Genomic DNA, 17121 nt, shown 5'->3' on the forward strand with positions numbered 1-17121 from the left:
AGAAATAGTCCAAATTAGGAAATGAAGTATGAGAGTATGGTAAGAAACGTGGTTATGACAGTTGCAGACTGAGGGCTCTGGATAAAAATAAGGATTTGGATCTTTAGTTTTTTATCCATTTCTTTTCCTTATTTGACTGTTCACTACTCACATGTGTTATTGTTGTACTCACTAGTACAATACAGCTTTAATGAAATCTTCATGTTATATTTCAGATTTATTTTTTTTCCCCCAGATACGTAGGGCTCTAAAGACAGAGCAACAGATTTCAAAACCATTGTTTAGAACACCTTTTGTTGGAAATAAATGTGTATAATATTTATATCCAATTTATCTACTAATTCAGTTAACGCTTGCAATACTTCTCATAGATAGACAACAGTCCAAAAGATTTGCTGTTGTACAACCATATTTTCAATGTATGAATGTATAAATAAGTTAACTACACTGAATCTGTACCTACTTCTGCAAAGTCTATGTTCTGTCATAGTGTTCCTTTATATAACAATAATCACTCGGGATGTAGAAAAATTTTTTTTTTCTTCTACCCCTGTTCTACCATCCATTTTCTAATAGTGCTATGTAGTAGTAATACATTGATATATGCATCTATATTTCTATTTATCTTATTTGCTATATGTAGAAATTGTGTGATGTATTTATTATACTCATGTAAATTACTGTAATCAAAACATTTGTTGCAAAAACTAAGAAATATATTGCAAGTCTGAAACATTTTGAATAATTTCTTCAATTGACAACCTTGGGAGCAATGTAAATGTGAACTGGAATATTCTTTAATTTCTAGTACTTTGACTAGTCCAAAAATCTTGAGAATAAAAAATAAAAACAAAACAACAAAATTTCAAGCAAATGCCAGTTAAAAACAATAAAAAAAACTCTGTCCTCTGGCATAAGAAATCAAGCAAAGGAGGCAGGAAACAAGCATAGTTGAGCGAGGACCTAATGATCAAACTCAGAGATGAGAAGGAAATGTACAAGCAGTGAAAGCAGGGGTGGGTGGTTTGGGAAAAATATAGGGATGTTGCCTGGATGTGCAGGGATTGGATCAGGAAAACCAAGGCACCAACAAAACAGAATTTGGCAAGAGATGATTAAAAAACAAGGATTTATTTAAATACATTGATCAAAAAAGACAAGCCAAGGAGAATGTACATCCCTGTTGGTCTCCAAACTTGACGGATGAGAAGTTGAACATAAACCAGGAGTGTGCTCTTGCAGCACAGAAGACCAACAATATCCTGGGCTGCATCAAAAGAAAGGCGGCCAGCAGGGTGAGGGAGGTGATTGTTCCCTCTGCTGTGCCCTTGTGGGGCCTCATCTGGAGCAATTTATCTAGGCCCAATGTATCAGGAGCCCAAAATGAAAAAACGCGGAGCTGTTGGATCAGGTTCAGAGTAGGGCCACATAGATAATCAAAAGGCTGGAGCATCTCTTGTATGAAGAAAGGTTGAAGGAATTGGTCTTGTTTTACTTGCAGAAGTGAAGGATCTGGGGAGACCTAGGTACAGCTTTCCTATACTTGAAGAGAGCTTCTAAGCGGGAGTCTAAGACTTCTAAGGGCAGACATGAGTGAACAGAAATATATTTTCTAAAGATAATAAGTAAACCTTTTTTCCTTGTGTAAATGGTAATGATGAAAGAACTGCTCAGCAGCAGTTCTGAAGCTTTACAAATAGAGATTTCAGGAGAAACAAAAAATGACCACTAGAATGAGACTTAAATGTGCTTTTAGCATCACTGACAGAAGATTGTGCAAGACAAATGCATAAGGGGTAATACCAATGCAAGTTACTAAGGATTCTGAAAACAAGCTGTGCTTTTCACCAGGGTAGAGCTCTGTTTGGAGGCTGTTTTTGCCAGTTCCTTCTCTACAGGGATTCCATCCTTGTTAGTAGGCTCAGCACATATTCCTCACTCTGCTATGGTGTTACAGAAATGCTAAGTCTGAAACAGTGTTTGAGCACCTGTTGGGAAGGCAGGACCAACCCAGGGAAGCTCAGGTGCATGCAACTTGGTACTTTCCATCCCATGAAGGCATTAGATAAGGGTTATAAGAAGAATAAGGGAATGACACTGAATGCACATATGTGTTCTGATTCCTGCCTGAATGAGAAATCTCATTCTACTATTTTCTTAATTTTTCTGTAAGGCATTCTCAGAATTTACAAAGACAAGAAGCCTCATTTACACTCAGTGTCACTGTCTTCTCTAAATGTAGGAATTGACCTGACATGTGAAGCCCAGTACTTTGTAGTACTTCAGTGCTGCAGGGGTATCACTGTAAAAATAAGTACTTTGTTTCTCCACTGCCATTTGTAGAAGATAAGGAAATATTTAATGGAGCTTGGCAGTGACATAAACAGATAAACTTGGAAATAAATTATGAAATGTAAGAATTTGAAGACAGTGATGTCTGAGAGATAGGTATCTACCATTTCTACTGCTCCTTTGTATATTTAGAAGCTGTTATTTTTACTTCTTCTAGAATTAGTTTGAAGAAAGTGAGAATATTTTTTGTACAGTTCTGTAGGTTTTATTGAGTAACCTTGTAGAAAAGCAAGAGCACTGAGAAAGTGAAAAAGCATCTGCATTGAAGAATGAACAAATTTTCCTGCCTTGAGCATAAAGTGAGGATGCAACAGAGCAAGCTTTTAATCTAGATGGAACTGCCTTGTTTCCAAATTGATAGTAGGAGATTGTATAAAGTGCTTTCTCATAACAAAGTGGTTTATTGTAAAGTTAAAGTGGACTTTGGTTGTGTATGTAGCAAGATTATAGAGAGGACAACAACATTACTAACATTTTCCCACGGAATAATGTATTCTATTTTAACATTTCTTTCTCTTAGACATAATAGTAAAAAAAACCCCGAACCATAAGAATAGTGAATGTCATAAAGACTCTCATAAGGACTCTCTTCCACAGAATACTAGGAGAAGACTATAAGGATCTCAGTTTGACACGGTTGTGAACTTTAAGAACGAAAATAATTTATTACAAGACAGTACTTGGCCATGTTAAGTCTGGGGGGAAAAAAAGGATGGATTATTCATTACTTAACACATGATTGCTGATATATATTAAAAAAGAGGCAATTACTTTTTCTGAGACTTCTTGCAGCAGCTTCAGTCTGTAAAACTGATAAGCCCCAAAGAGTATAACCAAGCTAATTTATGTCTTTTTAAAGACTGGTCATAGCCAATGACTTCAACACCCTTAGTGGAATCTACTTAATGACAAGTATCCCTAAATCTATCAGACGTGTTTATAGTTTTTTGACTTGTATATTGCAGATTAGTATCTTCTATATTTTTAAATGTTTTAAAATTTTTAAAAGCAGTACATGTCAGTGTGTAGCAGTTAATCTCTTAAAAGTACATGTCAGAATACTCTCAAACAACATCAACCATGTTACAGAATAGTATAAAGCAAGAAACAGCAGGAAAGCTGCAATTCTGGAGCCATGTTCTCTCAGTTGCTTTTTTGAAATTTGGGGATGGGCGTAGTATAGTTAATTATTGGCTAGATTTTTTGGTGAAATAACATCTCAGGATGCAGAATGTTGTAAGAGAATCAGATTTTTTTCTTCTCATTTTTCTCAATGAAAAAGTTACTTACCATAATTTAAAAAAGAGAGTCTTGTGCTTCATACTCGTAACAACACAAATCTGAAATTAATTTACCTTATTGACTTTATCCAGTTCTTCTTCAAGATACTTGTTTTCTTCTTTTATTTAAAATTAAAAAAATAATGTAGTAATTTTACATATCGATCCATTCCTTGGTAGAAGAAAACGGACACAAAAGAGTGTACAAAATACTTTGCCCAGCTTTTTCTGAGCCTGTGATGATTTGTGGGCGCAAGTAATGATCTTCTGCACAACCATTTTGTGCTAATGCTCAATAATAGTATATTAAGCTAAGGAAATGAAGGCCTTGAGCATTTTAGTACCAACTTTATCTGTTGGCTGTCACAGGAGACTGTGAATCAGAATAGTTATTCTGTGTCAAAATGTGCCATTGACAAGGTGTTTTGTTTGCTAACATGTCAATCAAGGATATACAATGATATTCTTCAGTTTGTTCCTTGATTCTATAGCTTTCCATGGATAATAACTAATGTAAGTGTTTGTTGTTATTTTTCAGTAGTTGTCTATGCACTTTCAGTGTGTTCCGTTACTGAATACAATATTGTCAGTATTCAGAATAGCTTTCTGATAATTTGGGTTCTGAATTAAGTATGACAGAATGACAGAATTGATGTTTTGTTTGTGAAGTTCATGCATACAAAGAAGTTCTTACACTTAGGGGAAAAAAATAATTTGTAGTATTCGTCCAGTACTCTCAATTTCAAATCACCCCATAATTATATTTTAAATGAAGATCAGAAAGATTCAGAAGACACCAATTATACCAGAACAAGCATTCAGAAAGTGGTCATTATGGAAAGGTCTGTCTGCACCTTGAATAGAACAAATACTATGTCAGGTCAAACTCCACTGAGTAATTGTTTCATTGCTTAGTCAATGCATTCATTCAGGGATTGTTCATTAAAAACTGTTCACACAGAAAGATCAGTTGAGAGTAAATCAAACGAGTCTGTTAAAAAAAAAAAAATTCTCTCTGAATCATTAAATTATAGCAACTTTTGAAATTAGTGGTCAGTGTAACTCATGAAATAACAAGAATTTGTTTTTATTACTTTATTATTTATTACTATTTTGCATCCTGTTGAGAAAGGGCAATTAAAAAATTATTATAGATTAGGAATGCCTGGGCCTCCCAAACTGAAAAGGGAAAGCAAATGAGAAAAAGTGTAGTCTTATTGCTAGTTAACAGAGATTGTTAACTAAAATAATTGTTTTTTGGGAGTTTATCTGATGAAGTAAACTAAATAACAAGAAAATTACCAAATTTGTAAGACAGCACAGAATTGTGGAAAAGTAAGAAAAACTTTGAAGAGCACACAGTATGAGCAAGATTATAAGGACAAAACACAAAAAGAGCAGAATAAAAATAGAGAAGTTAAAAAAGTAGATGTTCAAAATGAGTATTGCAGAAGCATTTTTGGGGCACTTCAAGTAAATCTCAAAATCGTAATATGAGCTAAGACTATTACAGTGCTGGAGAATCCACTTCAACCCCAGATTAACCCCAGATTTCATTCATGGTTTTGTTTTCATTATGCTAGATAAATTGATGTTAGATGAAGCACTGGTATTTTATGACATAGTAATTACTGCATAGGTGCACTTTCCTAAAATGCTTTCCATGTCATGAATAGCAACTTGAATTCTCCTTAGCCCTTCTGTGATAAATCTTCACTATCTTTAACATTCTTTGCATTACAAAGAGTACATTAAATACTTTGAGGGATACTTGTAGTCCATAGTGCCTAAGCTTGCTTTGACAAAGATCCTTTGTCATGGTCTCCTTTTCAGTAGTCCTCCTTCAAGCCTCATCATAGTTTTCTGAAATATCTTTATTATTCTCTTAAAATTTTTCTTTTAAAATTCTTATGAAAGATTGCAGATGGGAATTTAGATGTTATGAAAGAGTGGAGTTTGAGGATTCTTTTTGTATTTTGTCCTTTCATTACTGGATGCAATTTCATAGATGTGATCTTCGTAAAACTTGCTAACTGCTATTTTATTGGAGGGTTTTGTTCACTTTGGCAGATGCTGTGAAAAATCAGTAGGGACGTAAGTAGAAGATTACCCTTTGGACTTTAAACAACATTTTCTGAAAGAGATTTCAATTCACAGGAAAGTACGTGTAATAGGGTGCTTTTTGCGGCTATTGTGTTAAAGGATTAGATTTTATTTTGTTGTGGACTTAAATGTGCTTTCATTCATATTTAAAAGGGTAGGATCCAAAGTTTACTTTTGAAATTGAGTCTAGCCTACTTCATAGTAGGGATAGGAATGTGAAGGGAGTAGCATGTAGAGAATAGCTGGTCAGTGTCATCACAGTAGTTCAACTAATCCAAATTGTAAGTGTGATTTGTGAGCATACAGAACTTAAACAAAATAAAGCATAAGGATTCCAGTGGACAAAAAGTCATTCTTTCTTTGTTGGTGGGTTTATTGATGGGCTATTGATTATCAGTTTGAAATATATGGTCTATTTTTTTTTTTTTTTTTTTTTACTTCATATTCTGATAAGATATTCTAGGCTTAGATTACATTAGGATTTTATTTTGATTACTTTTTTTAGAAATATTTTTGATAACTTGCAAGAGATCTCAATAGATCTCGGATTCTCCAGCGTCTTAGATTCAGCTGATCCTCGAGCAAGTATGTCTTCCAATGTAATACTATACAGAGCACAGCAGTCTTGACTGTATGGAAGCAGATGAAAGAAGATTGCCTCCATTAAGTGCCTCTGGCATTATCTACCTTTTTTGGATATAGCCTTTATAATTTTTATAGATTTTAGAAAAAGAATCTATACTATATGTATATATATTTCACAGGCAGAGAATTATTATAGTAAGATTTGACTACTTTCATCTGTTCTCTTTACCGAAACATTATTAGGCATGAGGCACCAAAGTGCAGAATTAATCTAAAGAAAATTATGAATGAGAAATGTCTTCTCTGATCAGAAAACCTGACTGAACTCCTTAAGAAAGTATAAAATATTCTTTCAAAATTAAACATCATTAGCCTGACCTCTTTGGCAAAGCATAATAGAAAAAAAAAATCTGTTTATCAATTAGTCAAGTGATGTCAAGTCATAAAAAGGGAAAACCAAGATAAGAGTTCCTAAATATCTGATTCCTCTAGTTTTGTGTAGAATATCCCTCTTTCAAGAAGGCCCCTACTTGACAAATAACAAAGTTCTAAAGAGAAAAAGTGTACTAGTCCTCTGAAAGTTTATGGTAGATAATGAAATGAGAAGCTCTTAGACTTTTAGAGGCCTTCAAATAGTTAGCATTTTGAGAATATGTTAAATTCCTCTCATTGAGTGGAGAAAGAGACATCCATCAAGTTCTTAAAGAACCCGAATCCACTGAATCTTGAAAATGAATCTGGGATTTTTTTCAGAAACTTTTGTGCAAAACACTCTGGAAAAAGTCCAGGACAGACCTTACTTTACAGTATTCTGCTTAGAGTTTTCTTGTCTTTCAGACTGAGATGATTTTTTGTTAATTTTCAGAGAGTATTTTAGTTTTCCATAAAAATTTCATAAAATTTCAAGTTAAATATACTTTGTTAATACTTTATTTGAGCTTATATATGTATACAGGATTAAAAATTATAACTTATATCATATAATGAAGAACATTATTTACTTCCAGTAAATTTTAGGCAGAACATGTTCAGTGCACAATGATGTCCAACAATTTTAATTTAATTTTAAATAGAATCATAAAATTGCCTGGGTTGAAAAAGACCTCAAAGTTCATCTATTTTCAACACCCCTGCTATGTACAGGGTCACTGATCACCAGACAAGGCTGCCCAGAAGCACATCCAGCCTGGCCTTTTTGAAGTTGATGCCATTTTCCCTTCATCTGTCACCACAGATCCTGCTGGAGAGTCTGTCCCCTTCCTTCCTGTAGCTCCCCTTTAGGGGGAGGTTTCTTTTCTATGAGGTGACCTGATGAGAGCAATGTCTCACTGTCATTCACTCCAAAGGAAAAAATGTCTTTCCAGCGAGTTGACATTAAGGAGGCCAGTTCTATGTAGAACTAGAAGTGATATAAAATGAAGATGTTATTTCTTCCTTTAATTCAAGCCAGGGAGCTCGCCAACAGCATCTCTGGAAAGATGCCAGAGCATGAATTTCCTCTGCATTTCATTTTCTCTTTCTTTAGAATTGATCCTCTGGTTTGTTAGTATAATGACAAGTGGGATTTACTCTACAGATATATTTTTATTTATTTATTTATTTTTAAGAACAAGCAGTGCTTTCTGTTAAATGAATGTGTAATTGGCACTTTGTAGTCAAAATACTATAAAAGGCATGAAAAAAGAACAACTTAGCTGATGATGTATTTAGTAGATACACAGAGGAAGAGATTAGAGAGAAAATCCATGGCTTTTGCCACTGTTATCTATACTGCAGTTGAAAGCATTAAAATTGCCTCAAACAGCCAATAGTTCTGGACAACTAAAGGTAATTAAAAATCAAGCAGGTATAAGGTAATGTTTCCACTGCCCTGAAATTACCTCTGTAGTTTAGTGCTAAATATTTCTCTATGCAAAGTAATCAGTGTTGCTTATAATTTCCACAATTGTTCCTATTAATGAATAGTTTATTTAGTATTTTTTCTAGCTGATATCTATCAATTACTGATGACATTCTCTTTTCTGTGAGACAATACCTCAGTCTTTTTTACTTGCATATGTTTATATCATGCCTTCCTTGGAGTACCTGCCCACCTCAGAACTTTTGACATCTCTGTTCTTGTGCTACACTACTGAAGCAGAGAAGTACTTCTCTCAGCTGCTTTACAAAATTGGAACTGAAACACAGAAAAACAGGGACTTCCTCACTACCAGAGCAAAAGGTTGTGACACATCAACATGTGAATCCTTTCATCTTTCAAGTCTCACTGTATCCTGAAAACAGAGAAATACCCCAAACTCTCCACAAAGTCTAGGAATATAGACTGGGATCACAGCTACTTAGCAGCATGGAGCACTTATGTAAGAAAAAGAATCTTAAACCATCTTTGGACAATATATCTTGTACTGAGGGAAAAGATTTCTGCCTCAAGCTTTCTGTGATAACTCTTTTGTTAGAATCGGAGGCTACTGTGATCACACCTGGGACCTGTAACTGAACTCTTTCCAGGAAGAGATTAATATATTTTAATGAACAGCTTATGCCGCAGTAAGATAAGCATTAGAAAAGAAATGGAAACATTGCCTCAGGTTCAAACCACCTATCCAAGTCTCAAATTCTTCTACTCTGCTCTTTCCTTGCAACAGGCTGTAGATTTGGAGCCTGCTACAGCTCTGTAACAGCAGATTTGCTGCTGTTCCCCTCTCTATTTCAGCACCCTCTGTACTCCTGTCTACCTCTTACTCTGTTCTCTTCACCTTGGTTCAGCCACTAATCTCTACATGTGTACTTAAAATGTTATTTTACTGCATGCAGATAAAACTAAGCTATCTATTTTAATTTTTCGTCTTGAAGTCTGAGTAACACTGCTTACCAGTATATTGCATTGAAAGCCAATTCTTGTTTTGCCCACTTGGTTAAGACTTAAGTAATTTGATTTGATTCAATTTTTTTAGGTAATATCATTCATTCAAGTACAGCTGACTTTATTCATAGTAATTTCCGATCCCTTCAGAGGATCACCTTCCAGTACCTGAAGTCCTTTTATATCCTTTTTTCGAAGAGGTTTTTCTAGGCAACGTGACTGATTCTCTTCATCTGTGAGTTTCATTGTCACCCTGAGGTTATGCTTCAGGAAAGATGCATTGAGATTCACACGGAGCTGTAATTTCCTATTCATTTACAAATCAGCACTTTCAATTTTAGGAGAATATGAAGGTAGGACTGTAGTCCAATTCTGAATGTAGCCTTTTTTTGCTTTCCATGGAAGAACTTAGAAATCTTCCTATTAAGCTTCTTGCCATGAATCTTCATTGCAGAATTTCAGAGATGTTTCTCACTTCCCATCTGTATGTATCTTCTTAAATTTTTTATGTTTTCATAGTGATTTTCAGCTCCTGAAACTCCACAAGAAAAGAGACACCATATTTTGTCAAGCTTTGCCTGTTGTCAAGAGTACCATCACTAGTTAAGATGCATTTTCTGGCTGACTCTGAAAGGCAAAATAAGCAATGAGAAGATCTGTAAAATGCACTACTAAACATGCTCCAAAATTTGCATTGCTCCTTATTTCCATAATTGAGCTGCCCAGGGCATTGTGTATTTGTATTTGTATTTAGTTTTAGATGTTATTATGTGTATTTGAGCATAGATGTTAGTGTCACATACATTCATGTTGGATAAATTTAAGCATAAATAATAAAATTCAAATAATAAAAATTGTAGAAAAGTGTCATTTTGCATACAAGGAGCTCAGCAGACAAAATTTGAGTTATAAATGCTTCTAAGGATAGTGTTTTGCATATCAATATACATTTTACTTGTAAAAAACCCTAATATAGTAAATATAGATTATTACTAGTGCTGCTGCTCAACTTGTTTCACAATCTCTCACCTATTTCCAGCTGTACTTTTGGTAAGATTTATGTATTTATTTTCCATGCAGCTCTTTAGCTGTTTTTATTCCAGAATCAATTTTGAGCAAGTGTGGAAATAACCAGCTTTGGTCTTCATGCTTTTATATTCAGCCACTAAAAAACTGAGAGATTTTTTTGGTGCTTACAGACTGAAATTAATGAATGTTTTGTTTGCTTTTCTTTTCTTTATGGATGGAACAAAAATTAGTATTTGGCTGCAATGAGTTGGCTGTCCAAATGGAAAATACAATGCTTATTAGAAATAGTTACAGCAGTTTCCGAGTTACTTAGTCACCAACTTTGGTGAGAGCCTGGGTGTTGGTCCCTGTAAGCTTTTTGTTAAAAGAGTAGCATTGTTTAAGTAGTGCATAAACAATGACAATTATTGCAGCTCTATTTTTTTAAAATATTCTGAATAAGTGGTAAATCTGAATAAATCATAAATTTTAATGTAGTATCTTTAATTGATTACTTTTAAGAACTTCTGAATTTCTAATCCAGATCTGAAGTAATGTAGGGAAACCATTATGTCATGGCCTGAACTGGTGATTGAGCACCTGGTGAAGGGGGTAGCTGGCTCAGGAAGCACAGGTGCAAGCAATTCTCTAGTACCTCCCAGGTGACTGGAAGGATGCTGGGTCCACCCATCCGTGAGCTCATTGAAGGGCTAGTCTCCAAAGGGAGGGTATGTTGTGGATGATGGTTGTTTCCTGATAAGGAATGTTCTGTAGGTAGAGATCCTATTATCTGTTGGGTGAGTTAACTTTTTCCTGTATAATATTTATTGATATTCTTAACCATGCTTTGCCTGATATCACAAAGAACTTACGAGAGGCAGTTTCGCTGTTTCTGAGGACCAACGATGTATAACAACGAGGATGTTACTTCTAGCTTGTTGTACTGGAAATGCTGAATATTTCAACCGAATAATGCGTTTTCCTGAATAGTAAGTTACTGTTTCAAGTTTAATGTTAAAAAAATACTTGTCACGGTTTATATTTATGAGTTTGGTTTTACTACGTGTTACTGCTGTTTCGTGAAACATGCAATTTCTGTTACTAGTCTTGCTGAAATACTTATTTCTGAGTTTGAAATACCTTTTTGGTGATATAAGAAGGAAAAAAAAACTTGGTTCTATACAATTAACCATGATAGCTAAATATTTTTTTGAATTTATCTTCATGTGCTCTATTTAGTAAAAACTCAAATCCCGTTTCTGTCCTGTGACACTTCTCACTGTTATTAGTTTAATTACTGTTGATATTAGTGCTTTCGTTTATATGCGTTAGGTTGATTGAAAAGTCTCTAAGCTTGTAGATATGTCACTGTTCAATTTCGGTGTGTATAGGTGATGTGAATAAGTAGCCTTTTGTGATATATATTTCTTTTTAAGATGCGTAGCTGTTTTGTGTCAGATGTGTTTTTTGGGTGACATTGTCTTCTAACCTGTTCTATCATAACTGATCCTGTAAGATGCAGTCACAAAAAATCTGAAAATGAGTGTTGGATCTCAGATGCAGATAAGCAGATGAATAAGCAGTATCTAATATATCTTTCAGAGACATAAACTGAATAAATTCATTTATTAGATATATTCAGGTTATTACGCAGGAGTGAAACTTGACACAGAAGTCCAGGTGACAGTATTTCAGCTTAGCAGATATAACCTCTTCAGTGCTGTAAAGGTCTAAGATAAGACATGAGTGTAAATGAACAATTCTGCTGTGGAGAATTTACCTACAAAAATAGAGTAACCACACTACCATCTGAGAAAACTTGTCCAGTTAATACTAAACAAATGTTATTCCTGTATCTTAAGCGTTATGTGAAAAATAATTAAGCTGATGTTATAATAAATAATGTGACTGCAGTGTCTGAAGCACAGCCACTGGTATCCTTATGGGACTTGAAGAGTAAGTCTATACATAAGGTAACGTAAGAGCTGTTGGTTTTTTCTTAATTTAGCTATTTCTTCAGTATAATTACTACTTCCTATGGATAGGTCATTCCCTGCTAGTTTACTTTGAACCATGTTCTGAGTAAGTTGCCCAGTAGTGCGTATTTCCCCAATATTTGAATAACAAAATATATTGGTGTTTCTGTGTATGCACAACACAGATATTAACTATTCAACTAAGCCTGGATAGTTAATAAACTTGAGGATTTCTTTTCAGCACTCATAAGTATGTTTTTGCAGAAATTAATGTTACTGGCTAGAATTTACTTACATTAGCATATGTGTGAAATCACGTAGAGATAGTAATCTTTCAAGCTGAGGTTGAATTTACCAACTCCACCATGAATTTCCTTTATTAGAAAAATGAAGTATCTTGTACGCAATAGTGTGTTCAACTGTTTCTTTGATAGAAGACTAATTTTACTAGAGTTAAAATTTGTCATGCAAATGTATTTGTTTTGACAAAACATTAGTTTCTGCCAAGATATTTCAAATAATCTGTACAGGGGTGGTGGTAAGTGAAAGTAGATTTTAGTATATTAGAATGCTCACCTGAGCAAGGGAGATATGAGATTTAAGACTGAGCTCTGAATTGCTTTTGTCCATCCTGTGGTGGTGCTATATTATCAAGCCACTATCTGTTATTGACAGTGGCTTTGTTACTGATTTCTTTTGTGTGTGGTCGTGTTTCTTTTCTTTTTTTCCCCAGTATACTTAGAAATCAAATTAAAAAAAATAATAATAAAATAAAATCCTATTTTTCATAATGGGAAACTTATCTGGGTGTCTCTATCAAGTATTCTGTGAAGGATTTAAATCTATTAAAGTAATCATGGTCAGACTTCACTGTTACTTGAGTGGGAGGGTATTTTGTGTTCCTTTACAGTATAACCTTTTCCATGAAGGAGTACAAAAATCAGAGATACGTAAGCCCTTTCCCTGTAGGGGTTGACACTCAATGAATAATCTGTCATCTATTTCTCTGACTATTTTATATAATCTGTTTCAAGCTCCATGGTGAGTGATGAGTACTGAATGCTGGTGATAGCTGTGTTACGCCAGGCAGGAATATTCATTAATATGATTATAAAGAGTTTTCTTTCACTTATCAACTATTTGGAGCTGCTTCTATTCACTTGTTAGGAAACATTTGCACTCATGAAACTGAAGTTACTTAGAAGGCTCAGGTAATCTTGAGAAATAATGTTTTGTAGATTATTATTCATAACTCTGTCAATATTCAAAGGTCCAGTACCCATTCAAACTGTTCAGCTTACTGGCTAAGCATAGACAAGTCATCATTGTCTTGGCTGACAGCACATAAAGTAGAAATATAATATCACATCTCTGTTCTAATTTCTTGGGGGTGAAATAAACAAATGTTTTTCTCAAATTGTGTGAATGCAAAGTGCTCCAGTGCAAGTTAGAAGGGAGGCCTGATTTCCCTCCTTTTTTTTTTTTTTTCTTACTACCTGAATGCTTTAAATTGCTGTGTTTTACTGGTTCAAAGCTCAGTAACATTCTGAAAACGAAGTACACTTCATTCCTACCCCAATTTAGGAAGTGGGTACCAATTCAAATGCAGTTAATGAATTTAACCCCCTCCTGCATGTGGCAGGGGGGTTGGAGATTCATGATCCTTGAGGTCCCTTCCAACCTTGGCCATTCTGTGATTCTGTAATGAATTAATTTGCGGTCCACACTTCTTTTGAAACTCCAAATTCTTCTGGAATAGACATTTGGAAGTTTCTTACAGCTCAATAGGTGTGTGCTAGTGTATGTTGGAGGCTTTTATGTTGATGGAGAGATTAGAGAAGACTACTACCCCTTCCTAGAGAAAAATATCTACAACTGGAAACATCCTATAGAGTCAAGTAAGAACACATGCACATGAACTGAAAGATGTGGAAGTTGTCATGATACAGTAAGCAAAGACCAGAATAATACAGAAACACTATAGATGCAGGGGATCTCAGGATGTCTGTAGTCCAACTTTTTCAAGGCATGTTCAACATTGAATTTATGTCAAATTACAACAACTAGGTCTGGAAAACTTTGAAAGATTTATGTTACTTGGCTTTAATTTTAATGCCAAAATTCAGAGCTCTACTCAAAGCGTTTCTAGAGGATTGTGTTACTAAGCCTAATAAAAAAGGGGTTGTACTCATAACTGTAATAACAGGACTGGAGAAGATAAAGCAGAGAGAGACCTAAATAACGTAGCCATATGGAATCCATCCTGACGTGCCTCAGTTTAAAGTTTAGGCTGTTTTCAGTTATAATTCTAATTAGATTTACCAAGAACAAGAAAACCATAGCACAAGAGTTAATTAAGAAATTGAAGGCATTTTAAGGAATGTGCAGTGCTGCACTGCGAGCTGTATTCCATCATCATAAGATTTACCTGATGTAAAACTTCAGGGGGGAATGGAATGGTACAAGAATAGTGTTGTTAACAGTTTACCTATTTGAAATTTTTTCTGCGCTGTAGATGAAATATTTATAGCTATCAGGGAGAAACACTATTAAACCATTCCTTGTGGAAGGCTTTTAGTCAATAGCTGTGTGCATGCTGTGGTTGTCACTGATGAAAGTGGAAAGCTTTTAATATACATAAAAGATAATATTTGTAATTGAAAATTTGTTTTTCCTTCCAGTACACCAAAAACTGCACTTTAAAAACACGTTATATAAATGCAGCATTTTGTCTTGCTACTTATTTAAAAATGCTTTTCCAATTGTAAGTTTTCTCTTGTAGTTTATGCAATTCCACATTTCCTCCCACAAACACCCAATTGCTTTATGATAAGGGGTTTTATGCAACTAAACTTGTATATGATCTTGGTTTAATTACATTAAACATGACAATTTGCAGAATGCTAGGATAAATGCTCTTTGCTAACTTTTCTGAATGTTTAAGAGCCTGTCTGAATTCAAGAACAGGTATAGCATATGTCTACTTAATCTCTTTGTACAGAGACTTTAGCAAGTATTGCAAATGTAGAAAGTTACTGAGAATGTTAGGAGTACAAAAGGCTAACATTGATACTAATGCGGAGTCTAATTAGGGATTTTCCATTTTGCTTATTCATGAAAGTGATTGAACTACCTATACTTTGATTTGTCTGTGAACAGACAGCTGTGTGAAGTCATGAGAGACTTGCTGTAATGAACAAAGGCGTTCAGACAACAGAAGAACTAATCCTACACACATCTTTGTATCTGTTTTAACGTTTTACATATCAAATATTGAACTCAGTGAGGCAACTTAGGCTCTGTTGAACACAACTTGGGAATAGTTGTTATAAATTCTGATCTACAATATGATTGAATGAAAGTAATTTGATCCAGAAATAAAACAGTAATCAAAAATACTCTTCTTTAAATTAAACCAAAACTCAATGCAAATATACAATGAAAATTATTTTTACTTAATTAACTTTCTAACACCCCCCCTACCCTCCTTAAACAGAATGATGACTTGGCGTTTCAGGTCTATGAGGAGGGTATACTTGCAACATGAATTTTGAAAACGTCTTACCCAATGAATATGGTTGGTCAGCCTTGCAAAACACTTTTAAAAGTATTTATGCAACAAATCAAATTGCATTGCTCCTTGTGACTTTACTTCCTAGCTGCGTTCTTATAAATGAACTTAAGAAGCTTGGGACTTTAAGATTGGGGGGGGGGGGGGGGAAGAAAATCAAGCAACAATTGTAATCTTGTACATTTGAGTACTTGTCGGTTGAATGCGGGCTAACTACATTGATGTCTGATTCATAGTTGACTTTATTGCTTATAAAGTAAATAAACAGCCATGCACACATGTGATTTCATATGATCTATAAAGCAAGCTGAAGCAAGAGAAATATGTACTATCTTCACTGAACAAACAGATCAAAAATATTACTGTTAAACTTACTATCTAGTAAATCAATACATCAATAATTTCTCTTTGTGCCTGAACCTGGCAGGTGGCTCACTAATTCTCCCCCTAGGTGGAATGAGGGAGAGTATTACAAATGAAATAAAACTTGCAGGCTGAGATAAGAAATATATACTTAAAAATAAAAAAAAAAAGTGCAGATTAAAAAAAAGTAAAGAATGTGATGTGAGAGAGAGAGAGTGAGAGAGAGAGGGATTTATAAATAGCTATATAATTGCTATCTGCTGACTGATGCCCTACTAGCGATGCTGTTTCTCACCACTCCACTGACTGACACCTAGCTAATCCCCAAACAGCACCTGGCCCCTGCCTACAGCTTTATATTCTTCCACGTGCCCTGCCTCACTACTATCAGCATCCTCATAGCTAAACTGAGGAAGCATGGTCTGGGAGACTGGACAGTGTAGTGGCTGAAGGAAACAAGCCAGAGAGTTGTGGTTGATGAGACAGAGCCTATTTGGAGGCCTTTATCTATTGGAGTCCCTCAAGATTTGGTACTGCGACCAGTACTATTCAGTATAATCACCAAAGACTTTGAGGGAGTATAGTGTGCTGTAAGTTTGCTGATGACACAAAGCTGGGAGGAGTGGCTGACATGTCAGAAGGCTGTGCTGATATCTAATGAGACCTAGATAGGCTGAAGAGCTGAGTATGGAGAAATTTAATGAAATATAACAAGGGCGACTGTAGTCTAGCATCTGGGCAAAAGCAACTCCAAGTATCAGTATGGGTTGTGGGCTGACCTGTTGGGAGAGCAGCACTGGGGAAAGGGATCTGGGGTTCTGGTGGACAGCAAAATGACTGGGAGCCAGGTAAAGGATGCATGTCAAGAGTACAGGGCCAGGGTCTTCTCAGTGACATCCAATAATAGGGCAAGGGGCCATCAGGTGCAAACTAGAACATAGGAAGTTCTATGTAAATATGAGAAAAAACTTCTTCACGGGGAGGGTAACAGAACATTGCAGCAGGCTGCCATGGAGAGGT

General features: G+C 35.1%; 1 protein-coding gene across 2 annotated transcripts in view; it reads left to right on the top strand.

Moving 5' to 3' along the window:
- NKAIN2 (sodium/potassium transporting ATPase interacting 2) overlaps nt 1-17121 on the top strand; it is a 502256-nt gene that overhangs the window by 230503 nt on the left and 254632 nt on the right. The window lies entirely within an intron of this gene.

This window comes from Lagopus leucura, unplaced genomic scaffold (assembly GCF_019238085.1).
Source record: "Lagopus leucura isolate 7727_CA_CO unplaced genomic scaffold, USGS_WTPT01 Super-Scaffold_73, whole genome shotgun sequence".
NCBI lineage: Eukaryota > Metazoa > Chordata > Aves > Galliformes > Phasianidae > Lagopus > Lagopus leucura.